This window comes from Phacochoerus africanus, chromosome 4 (genome assembly GCF_016906955.1).
Source record: "Phacochoerus africanus isolate WHEZ1 chromosome 4, ROS_Pafr_v1, whole genome shotgun sequence".
Taxonomy (NCBI): Eukaryota; Metazoa; Chordata; class Mammalia; order Artiodactyla; family Suidae; genus Phacochoerus; species Phacochoerus africanus.
In genome coordinates, this window is record NC_062547.1 from 61,778,540 (window position 1) to 61,789,433 (window position 10,894).

The window sequence follows — 10,894 nt, forward strand, 5'->3', positions numbered from 1 at the left end:
GAGGCCTGGGATCGAACCCACATCCTCAGACATTAGTCCAGTTCTTAACCTACTGAGCCACAATGGGAACTCCTCATAATGTTTCTTATTAAAGTCTCCATCTCTGCCCAGACCAGGGAGCCTCCTTTGTTAAAAATCATCCATTACATCACACACACACACACACACACACACACACACACACACACACACACACACACACACACACACACACACGGGTCTGCCTCTTCGCTGCTGACACCTATGCGGTGCCATGCTGCTGTGATTACCACAGCTTAAGGGATGACCTTAAAGAGTGACATTTCTTTTGGAGGGGCTCAGCTGTTTTCTCTGGCTTTCCAAGCACGCCTTTCTCACAGAATCCTAACAGAACCTGAGGCCTGGAAGTCAGTCACGCTGTGGCTTAAGGTCCCTGCCACAAGTGGATGTGAAACCTGCACCCCAAGAATCCCCAAACTAGGCCTGGAATGAAGGGAAGCAGGTCTGGGGCTGAGGAACCGGGGCCCTGGGTCCCCAGGGTGGGGTGATGGGGCGGTGGGGCGGGGGGGAACAGCTCTGCAAAACGGCAATTGCTGGCTGTAGCCCTGTCTTGGCGGCAGCAGGTACTGAAAACCTGCGTGTCTGTGCTGGAGCCAAGCCGCCTCTCCAAATGCCCTGAAGTTAAATGCCTGTTCTGCCTTCTGACTAATGCTCAGGGAAGCACGCACACTGTGAACAGGAAGCAAAACCCATCCCTAAACCAAGAGAATCTGTCTACCCAGAGTTCACAGGAGAACTATGCCCTTGTCACTAAACGGAAATCAAACTGGCAGACTATAAAATTCCTGAATGAAAGGGCCAAAATGGTGGAAACAAAACGCTCATCAAGGGATAAGTAGATAGGAGTTCCCACTGTGGCTCAGAGGTTAAGAACCCAACTAGTACCTATGAGGATACGGGTTCAGTCCCTGGCCTTGCTCAGTGGGTTAGGATCGCCCCCCTTGCTGCAAGCTGTGGCGTATGCTGCAGATGCAGCTCGGATCTGGCATTGCTGTAGCTGTGGTGTAGGCTGGCAGCTGCAGCTCTGATTCTACCCCTGGCCCAGGAACTTCCATGTGCCACAGGTGTGGCTATACAAAAAAAAAAAAAAAAAAAGGATGAGTAGATAAATAACATGTGATCCATCTACATGGTGGAATATTACTCAGTCATAAAAAAGTGTGAGGCCCTGACACATGCTACAATGTGGACAAACCTCCAAAACATCATGCTGAGTTACAGAAGCCATACATGAAGTATGATCCCATTGATATAAAAGGTCCGGAGGCAGGCAAATCCACAGAGACAAAAAGCAGATGAGTGGCTGCAGGAGCTGGGTGAGGGGGTAGGGAGTGATAGCTTATGGACACAGGGTCTCCTTCTGGGGTACTGGAAATGTTTCAGAACTAGACAGAGGTGGTGGTTGCACATCACTGTGAATTTACTCCATGTTACTAACAGCCAATCTTCTGTGCACAATGAAAAGAATTCCCAATGAAAAATCTGAACAGTGAAAAATTAAAAGACTTTTTGCAAACACCACACTGGTATCCTTGCCGCCCTCTGAGACATGAACCTTGATTCAGGGCCTTTCTCTCTTGCTCTCAGAGAAAGAAGGTGTGGGGAAGAGGGGGAGGCCACCAAAAATTCAGTGCTGGGGGCGAGTGGATAAAAGTGAATAAGCCACTCCCAAGGCCTGGCCAAGACCTCCAGCACGAAAAAGCCAGGTTCTGCCTATTAGCTTAGGGAACAATTCGGAATTGATCGGAAAATAAGGCGGCCGGGGGCCTCCAGAAAGTGTAGCATAGCTGCTTCGTTTATATAAGGCCATAATTTGAAGCCACATGTTTATCGGATGAAATCATCCTCAAGCTAAAAGGAGAAGGCTGGCGTTGCAGCAGAAATTAGTTAGGAAACACCATTTAGGAGTCAGTGCATTTCCACCCTTCCACGCATGATGCTGTTGGGAGGCTTTTTTTCTTTCTTTTTGTCTTTTCTAGGGCAGCACTCACGGCATATAGAGGTTCCCAGGCTAGGGGTCTAACCAGAGCTGTAGCCACCGGCCTACACCAGAGCCACAGCAATGAGGGATCCGAGCTGACTCTGCAACCACAGCTCACAGCAATGTCAGATCTGAGCCATGTTTTCGACCTATACCACAGCTCACGGCAACACCAGATCCTTAACCCACTGAGCGAGGCCAGGGATCGAATCTGAAACCTCACGGTTCCTAGCGGATTCGTTAACCACTGAGCCACAACAGGAACTCCCGTTGGGAGTTTTTTAAAAGAAGAAACCATCACGCTAAGTTACGGGAAAGAGGAGCACACTGAGAAACGGCTACGAAAGAAGCCTCAGCAGCTCAGGGCTGGAGGAAAACTTAGGGAACTCCTGGGGGCCCTCAGAAGCTAGGAGAGACAAGGAAAGACCCCTTCACCCCTGGAGCCTTTAGAGAGAGTCACGGCACTGCTGATGCCTAGGGTTTGGACTTCTGGCCTCCAGAACTGCAAAGGAACTAATTTTTTTTCCTTTTCTTTTTTCATTTTGGCCACGCTCTCAGCATGCATTGGTTCTGGGGCCAGGGACTGAACCTGTGCCACAGCAGTAGCCAGAGCCACAGCAATGACGCCGGACCCTTAATTTCCTGAGCCATTGGGGAACTGCGAGGGAGTCAATTGCTACTGCTTAAGCCACTCAGTTTCTGGTACCAGTTTACAGCAGCCCCAGAACACGAGTCCAGGTGTCTGATGCAGAACATACTGGGTGCTCCCAGTGAAGCCACCTTCGGGGAGGGCCACCACTTCTTTTCTTCTTTATTTAAATATCCCTGGAGAAGCCCCTCCCAAACTCCTTCTCAAGACTGTCCTTTTCTTCCTTAATTTGTCCCCCTAGGCCTTCCAGTCTGGCCCAACCAGTCTAAGCCCTGGGGAAAGGCCCTTTGACAAGGATATGCTGGGGCAGCCAGGACCAATCCATCTCCCTGAGCTGAGCTTCTCTCTGGGGTCTGCGGTGACATCTCCAACAAGGCTGTCTTCTTTCAACATCCATACAGTCAACTAATGCTTCTCCACTTCCACCCCGGGGGCTGGCAGCCGGCAAAAGCGAGAGTGAGACCCTGGTGGTGTCTGGCTTTCAGGGAACTTGACAAATCAACCCACCAGTGATGGGGCATTTCCAATAGCAAGAGTGCTGCAGTGCGTCAGAGCAGCAGCTTTCAACCCTGGAGGTCATTCTGCCTGCCCCCCCTGGGGACACTTGGCAATGGCTGGAGACATTTTTGGTTGTCACCACTGTGGGGAGGGGAGGTACTTCTGGCATCTGGTGGGCGGAGGCCAGGGATGCTGCTCAATACCCTACAAGGCGCAGGACAGTCCCCATGACAGAGAATGATCTGGCCCCGGATGTCAGTGGTGCTGCCATAGGGAAGAAACTGACCAGAGCGGGTGGTCATTTTGGACTAACCAGGAGGCAGAGAAGCGCTCAGAGGAATGAGTTGCTGAGGCCTGTGCAGTGAAAAGGGGGCGGATGCGCTGCACTTGGCGATGGCAGCCCAAGCGAGGGCGGTGAGTGCCAAGGGCAGGGGCAGCCAGGGCTGGCCTCAGAACAAGGGGACTAGTGTGGCCAGCAGGGCCGAGGCTGGAGGGGGAGGGGCCGAGGTCAGGAAGGTCAGATCCCGCAGGGCCTTGCGAACGTGGGAAGGAGTCTGGATTTTCATGCAAGTCTGATGGGGAGCAAGTCTGGCTGGTTGGAGGCAGGGAGTATCCAGACGTGAGTGACATCAGGAAGGGATCAGCCAGGCCTAGAGTGCCAGGCAGACTGGGGTTGGGGGAGGGAGGCAGTCATCGGCTTCTGCAAGTGTGGGTATCAGGGGGAATGATGGTGGCTTGGGTCAGACCCATGGGACACAAGGGTTCTGATTACAAGGGGAAGGCAGACCTACAAAGCCCTTTGTGGGGCTGGGCTCCAGGTTCTTTCTGGTCGACCAGCAAGGCTTATAAAGACATGGAAGGCTGCCTGGGAAATAGGTGTGGATGGGCAGAGAACCCTTTGGGAGCCCTCACTCCAATCATACAACTCACCTTTCCATCATGCTCCAGTGGAAAGCTACCTTGAGAACCTAATACAGGCAGAGCCGCGGTGACAACACACAAAAGCCCTGGCTTGAGACAAGGCCAGGTAGCTCCCAGAGTATAAGGGAACATTACATTGCTTTCAATTATTTCTTTTCTTTTTATGGCCACACCCGAGGCATATGGAAGTTCCTGGGTCAGGAGTCAAGTCGGAGCTGCAGCTGTTGGCCTACACCACAGCCATGGCAACTCTGGATCTGAGCTGCATCTGCAACCTACGCTGCAGCTGTGGCAATGCTGGATCCTTAACTCACTGAGCAAGGCCAGGGATTGAACCCACATCTTCACGGATACTATGTTGGGTTCTTAACTTGCTGAACCACAAAAGGAACTCCTACATTGCTTTTAAAGGCAACTCAGATTCTCGTGGACCCCAGGTAGGGCTCTGGGGACTATCACAGGGGACTGGACTCGACTCTTCACCCAGGGGCTACCTGGCAGTGTCTGGAGATGTTTTTGGCTGTCGTAACTGGGGAGATGGCTGCTACTGGAATCTGGGGGGTGGAAGCCTGGAATGCTGCTCAGCTTCCAATGGGTAGGAAGGCCCCCACCACAGAGCATGATCCAGCTCCAGACGCTACCAATGCCAAGGCTGAGAAATCATTCTTTAAATCAGTAAGAAAAACGATGTTTGCATACTTTAGGGTCTCCCCAAGGGCTCACAGGCACACAAGGTGTTAGCATGATTCTGAGCCCATGTTCACCTGACTATACAATATTTACAAAGGAGTAAGAGAGGAGCTGGTCCTGTGAGGTGACTGCACCAGCTGCTGAGGCCTAGAACCACCTGGTCAGGCCACTTTATCCACTCTAGACACCTGTCCCTCAGCTTCTCCATCTTCATCCAGGGACCGCCAGGAGGAAAGGGACCAGTTCTCTAAGGGTCTACAGGCTGGGCTAGGCTCTTACACTTTCTCTGTGGCACCCATTCCAATAACAGCATTTCCATGGGTCAGCTGAGGACCCCAGGGATCTTCCTGAGTAGTGGCCTCAGACCCTGGCACACTCTCCAGGAAATGAAAACCCCGGGTGTGTCCCTGAGAATCAAAATCTCAAAGTCTCCCCTCAGCATCCCAGGTTCTCTCTGCCCTAGAATGGGATGGAGAGGCTCTGAGATGAGCCGGAAGATACCCCCAAAGCCCTGGGGGTGGTCCTGATGCTAATGCTGTCCCGATTTCATTTGAGAGGAAGTAGTGGCAGAGGTCCTGGGGGAGACCACCTCGTCAGTGCTCTCAAGCTCTCTCTGTCCTCCTCCATCAGCCAGCTCAAGCCAGACCCAGGCTCCCATGAGAAGCTCTCCTGGCCTTGGGCACCTCGCAGGCCTCACCGTGCTGGTAATCTGACTTCCGTGGGCATGACTGCTGGCTGGGTGTCTGTGCTCTGGGCAGAGAGACGAGGGCTGCTGCCACTTCCTCAGTATCCCTGAGAGCCAAATCTGTACCTGGCTTTGTTAACACTTTTTTCAGAATGACTTTCAGCTCTTTCAGAAACTTCTTTTTGTCTGATCACCTGTGGCAGCAGCTGGTCACGAAGTCACTTTGTTCCATGAAAGGAGTTGTTTTTGGACCACCTCCTCCTGACCCAGGCAATACCGAGGAAAGGGACCCCTTGTATGCCTCAATTATAAACCTTGGCTGGCCCCAGGCGGGTATACACTGCCTTCCAGGCCTGGCTCTAAATACACTCCTTGTCAAGTCCCCCAAGATCTGCTCCCCGCCCCCCCCCGCCCCGAGTCTTGTTCTTGCCTCTCTATAGTCACCCCACGTATAAGGACATGTTCAAGATCTAGGAAATTCCCTAAGAGGGCACTTCCAAAGTTGATGTGGCCAAACCTGCGCATCTCCCCTAAGATGTTTATTTAAACGAATGAGACAAAACAAAACGGGCTTATTCTCTACTGGCACAATTATTTATCCCCAATTCCCTTATGAAATAAAAATGAAAGCTGTCTCTTACCCAGTGTTATGGCCTGAGTGGTGGTCCCCACCCCCACCCCCACCCAACTGAAGTCCTACTACCCAGGATCTCAGAATGTGACCGTATTTGGAGACAGGGCCTTCAAAGATGTGGCTCAGTTAAAATGAGGTCATTAGGGTGGGTCCTGATCCAAGGGGGTCAACTGGACACGGACCTGCACAGAAGCGAGATGAGGTGAAGACTCAGGGAGAAGCCGCCGACAACAAGCCAAGGAGGGAGGCCTGAATGCATGCTACCCTCGTGGACCTTGGAAGGATCCGATTCTGCCCACACCTTGATTTGGACTTTGCCCCCCCCCCCCCAAGGCTGGGATCCAGGAGACAATATATTTCTGTTGCTTAAGCCACCCAGCCTGTGGGCTACTTTGCCACGGTGGCCCCAGGGAACTCACACGCCTGGCAGTGACAGTCATGAAACGCTTGGAGCTGGCTTCCCTCGAGCACACACAATTCGGAGAAACAGGGCAGAGCTGGGATGTAAACGAATGAGTCAGACCAGGACGGCTTATTCACTGCTCCGACTAATATTCACTGCTCCGACTAAGCCACAGGCTGAACCCTTGAATCACTACTTTATTTATCATCGGGCTTGGGCTCAAGAGTCTCAACGAGGAAATGAGTAGAACCCAAACTCATCGGCTATGTTTCTGAGACGTGCCTAATCTCCAAGGCCCTTTCTGGGCTCAAATGGAGAAAGACAAGAGGCGAAGTGATGGGCTCTGCCCCGCAGCCAGCAGTAGGCTCACTCGTTGGGGGCCCCGGCAGTGCTCAGACAGAGCCCTTTGTTCTGTTCCTCCGTCTCCGGGATGAGGGCAGAGAGAAGGGCCTGTCTTGCTCGGTAGGGAGGCCGAGCAGGGGCTGCCTGGCACAGTTGGCTGGGATGCTGGGTGCACAAAAGGCTGGTGGATGGGGACTCAGGGGGAGGGCAGCATCCAGGAAGGGGTCGGCCAGCCCCAGAATGTGTCGTTTGCTCCCCTGGAGTGAAAGTGGCAAAGTCATGGTTGGGGATCAAGCAGAGGGGACTAGGCAAAGAGCAAAAGTTAGGCCGTCTGTGCTTGAGGATGGACCGACATCTGGAGCCAAAGAGAGAAAATGGGGAGAAGATAATGGGGACTCAAGAGCCACAGTGATCTGGAGCTACCTCTTTGAGAAGAAAACGTAATACTTCTAATCTTGGACAAAAAGCAACAATTTGTTCTAAGACAAGGACGGTTCCTACAGAAATCCAGGTCAGTTGGAAGACAAAGAAGAGAAAGACAATAGCATCTGCTGTGCCAGAGAGTGAGGCCGGCCCCAGCTCACCTCCTGTTCCTCCTCTGCTGAACATTCTTGGGGCGCACTGCCTAACTTCCCCCACACCCTGATCCATTCCTCATGGTGCATCCTTTTTTTTTTCTTTTTTTTTAATCAGGACTCTAGATTCAGAACCTCACAGATGGCAGAATTCAATTGCTGGCCTCTTTTCCCCACGCCTGCCCTTGGCAGCAATTCACCAGGAACCCAACAAATACTAAAGACCCACTGACGCAATGGTGGGTCTGGGGCAGGAATCAGATTTTACTACGGAGCAGTGGTTCCTGTCCCCCAGGGGACACACAGCCACATCTAGAGACACTTCTGGTTATCACAAAGTGAGGTGAGTGTGTACCACTGGCATCTCGTGTGTGAGGGCCAGGGATGCTGCTCAACATCCCATAGTGTACAGGGCAGCCCCCACAGTAAAGTATGACCCAGTGCCAGATATTAGCAGTGCTGTAGTTGAGAAACTACTGCTCTAGCAATCTTCTCTAGAGTTTGAAGTCATTAATGATCCTTCATGTTTCTAGAAAGCATGAGGAGCCATCTCTGATGTCATTACCTGGCTGAACCTCAGTTTCCATATTGAACAAACAGGGACCAGGATCCCCTTGCTGTCTGCTGGTTGGCAAAATAAAAGAGTTGGGTATAAAAGCGTCTATCGCAGAAGATGCTCAATAAAAGAGCTGTGCAGGGATGTGCTTACGTGGCTCCCTCTTTGGGCTTGGCTTAACATCTCCATATCCTTCAAGACTTGGCTTGGGGCCAGCCACTCCTTCTAAGGAAAGTTGTCAGAATCCCCCATGCCCCAAGGCTTGCACTGGTTGTTCCTGATTCTGTTCCCACAACTTCTTGTCACCTGTTGGTGCAATAACCAACTACTCTGAACTCCATTATTCCTGTGGGGGAGTGGCCCACTAGAATGTCCCTCCTCTAGGTACAAGGGCTCATCTCTGTCCCTGGGACCCAGCCCGCAGAGCTTGGCACAATCATCCCTCACTTAACAGAACTCCAGGCCCACCCGAGACACATGACTTCAGAGAAATAAGGAAAGGGAAGCATTAAGTTAACAAGCCCCTTTGAGGAATGAAAATGGGTCCCTCAGTGAAACAGAAAGGGGAGAATCCCAAGTCCCCACCTGCTTCTCTGAGTCACAGGCCTGGACCTGAGAGAGGATCTTACCCAGGGATTTCCAATCAGAAGGACATAGCGGAAACTTTGGAAACAGGTATGATGTGTAAAAGCACATTTTGGCACTGCTGATTTTCTATATGGAAGATAAAGGAGCAGTAAGATAACTGTTTTCAGATATAAACTGTAGGATGGAAAGCTGAACAAAAGGGGGAAATCACTGCAGTGGGGATTCCCCTGTTGGGGACTGTATAAAATTAGAGGGGGCTGTGTGCTGGAGATGCCGAGGTTGGGTTTCAGAGTTGAGAAACAATGATTAGGCCAATCTGTTTGTTTTGCAAGAAACAAAGAGACTTGACCAAAGTTAGGACCGCCAACACAGGACCCTCCATGAGAGCCTGCCTGGCTATGCTCCTGGTGCAAGGAGGAAACGACTACAGGGCTGTGGAACCAGAAGATTCTGGTCTGGTTTGGGGAGGGGAGGGGGGAGCGGGGGAGAGTCCTGGCCAAGGCAAGCCCATACTCAAAACCTGCAGGAGGCACGGCTGGGGCTCTAATCATGGGTTCTGGCCAAGTGAGGCTGGGAGCCTCGCTTATGGAAGGTTCCATAAGGGCCAGAACATTCTGGAAGTGAAAGGGGTGGTTATCTTTCTGTGGCCCTCTTTACATTCAGAATCTGAAGCTATCCAGATTCATGTCCCGAATGTGTTAAAAACCCAGGCTCCTTGGCCCTTCTTGCAGATCCCAGACAAGGATTCACAGGGTTAGGAAATTAATGCTGATCAAAACTATTTAGTGCAAGGCCCCCACCAGACCCAGGCATATCGGACACAACTTTCTGGCTGCCCATGTCACCTCCCACTGCTCCTGGATGCCTAAAGAGTCTGGAGACTCCAAGACCAGAATATACCTCAGGAAGAAAGGAGCGGGTACCCACCAAGTGTAAGGCACAATCTTCCCACCAGCTCCCACCTCAGACAAAGAGGTACAGGAGAGGCTTTCCCTTAAAGACCTCTGGCCTATAGGGCGCCTGCTGGCTGCTGTGCCTCTCCCAGGCTGAGCAAGCTCAGAGCCGCTGGGGGACAGATTTCCTGTATGTCGTTTTACCCATTTAAGTCCAAGGATGCAACTCGGAGGAGGTGGTGACAGCTTAGCACATGCGGGTTCTGTGCACACCCACCCCCCTCCCCGCTGAAACCCAGTTCCGGTCCCATAGCGGGCCCAATAGCACCTTCCTTGCTTTCTAGAACCCTCGGGCTCTGGCCAGCCCTGTCTTAGGAGGAGAGTGTTGGGTTTTCAAGTCCTGAATACCACCCAGAAGGCGCTGGGACTAGCCTGGCTCACCCAGCAGTTGGGGGCAAAGTCAGGAATAAGATGAATCAAGAGGGGGACAGGAAGGCCCTCGAATCTCCATGGGCTGCACCCCAACATCGGAACCGGGCCACTTTAGTCCTTTCATTTCCTTTAGTCTTTTCCTTCCTCCCCTCCTCCCCAGGCGCTCCCTGGACCGGACCTCAGCTCTTTCTTGCCTTGACTTCTACCCCCGCTTCTGCCTCTCCTCCCCTCCCCCATTTCTCCTCTTACCAATTCGGCCAGCCACCGTACCACTGGGTTCAGAACCCCTCGCGTTTATTGAGCAACCACTGAGTCCTAGGCACTGCCCTCCCTCAGGCACTATTCCTCTACCTCTTCAACCGCAGGAAGACGCCCCCAGGCCGCCCTGCACCCCTTCCCCCCCAATCGCACCCCGACTGTTCCCCCAGCGGCCTCGCTCCTCTCAACCCCCAGCTTGGGCCTCTCAACCCCGCCTCTTTGCCTCTCCCCCTCCCAGCCCCATTTCCTGCGACCCTCCAACTACCACTTAAGCCACGTCCTCCACAGAGAAGCTGCTCAAAGCCACAAGATCTGCCTCCACACCCGCCCAAAAACTCCTTCACCAGGCCCATCACATCAACTTTCCTTCATCCTCCCATTCCCACTCCGTCTCCTGCAAACCCTCTGCGACACCCACGCTCGTTCCCGCCCCCTAGACCCCTGCCTTCGCGCCCCCCCAGTAACCCTCAGATCCGTCCCTCCACAAGGCAGCCCGCCGATGAGAGCTTCAAGATCGAACACTCAACCCGCAGCCGCCCGGCACTCACCTGGGCCTCGGCCGCCGCGCGCCGCCGGTCCCGGGCCGGGTCCCAGCCCGGCAGCCAGCCCGCTGCTCCTCGGGCCGCTCCGCCCCGCCGCGCCCGCGGCTCCCCCGCGCGCTCCCGCTTCCGGGTTCCGGAGGGGCGGGGTCCGGGGGGCGTGACGCCAGCGCGCTAGGGGGCGGGGACCCATAAACCACGCCCATCACTT

General features: G+C 53.2%; 1 protein-coding gene across 10 annotated transcripts in view; it reads right to left on the reverse strand.

Moving 5' to 3' along the window:
* MYO9B (myosin IXB) overlaps positions 1–10,822 on the reverse strand; it is a 111,731-nt gene extending 100,909 nt beyond the window's left edge. For 7 of the 10 annotated variants that reach the window (XM_047776679.1, XM_047776674.1, XM_047776678.1 and 4 more), the window contains exon 1: positions 10,693–10,822. The gene's annotated coding sequence lies outside the window, so the exon portion shown is untranslated. The remainder of the gene's footprint in view (positions 1–10,692) is intronic. The other 3 variants (XM_047776681.1, XM_047776682.1, XM_047776676.1) reach the window with 1 other exon arrangement.
* Between the last annotated feature and the right edge of the window lie 72 nt (positions 10,823–10,894).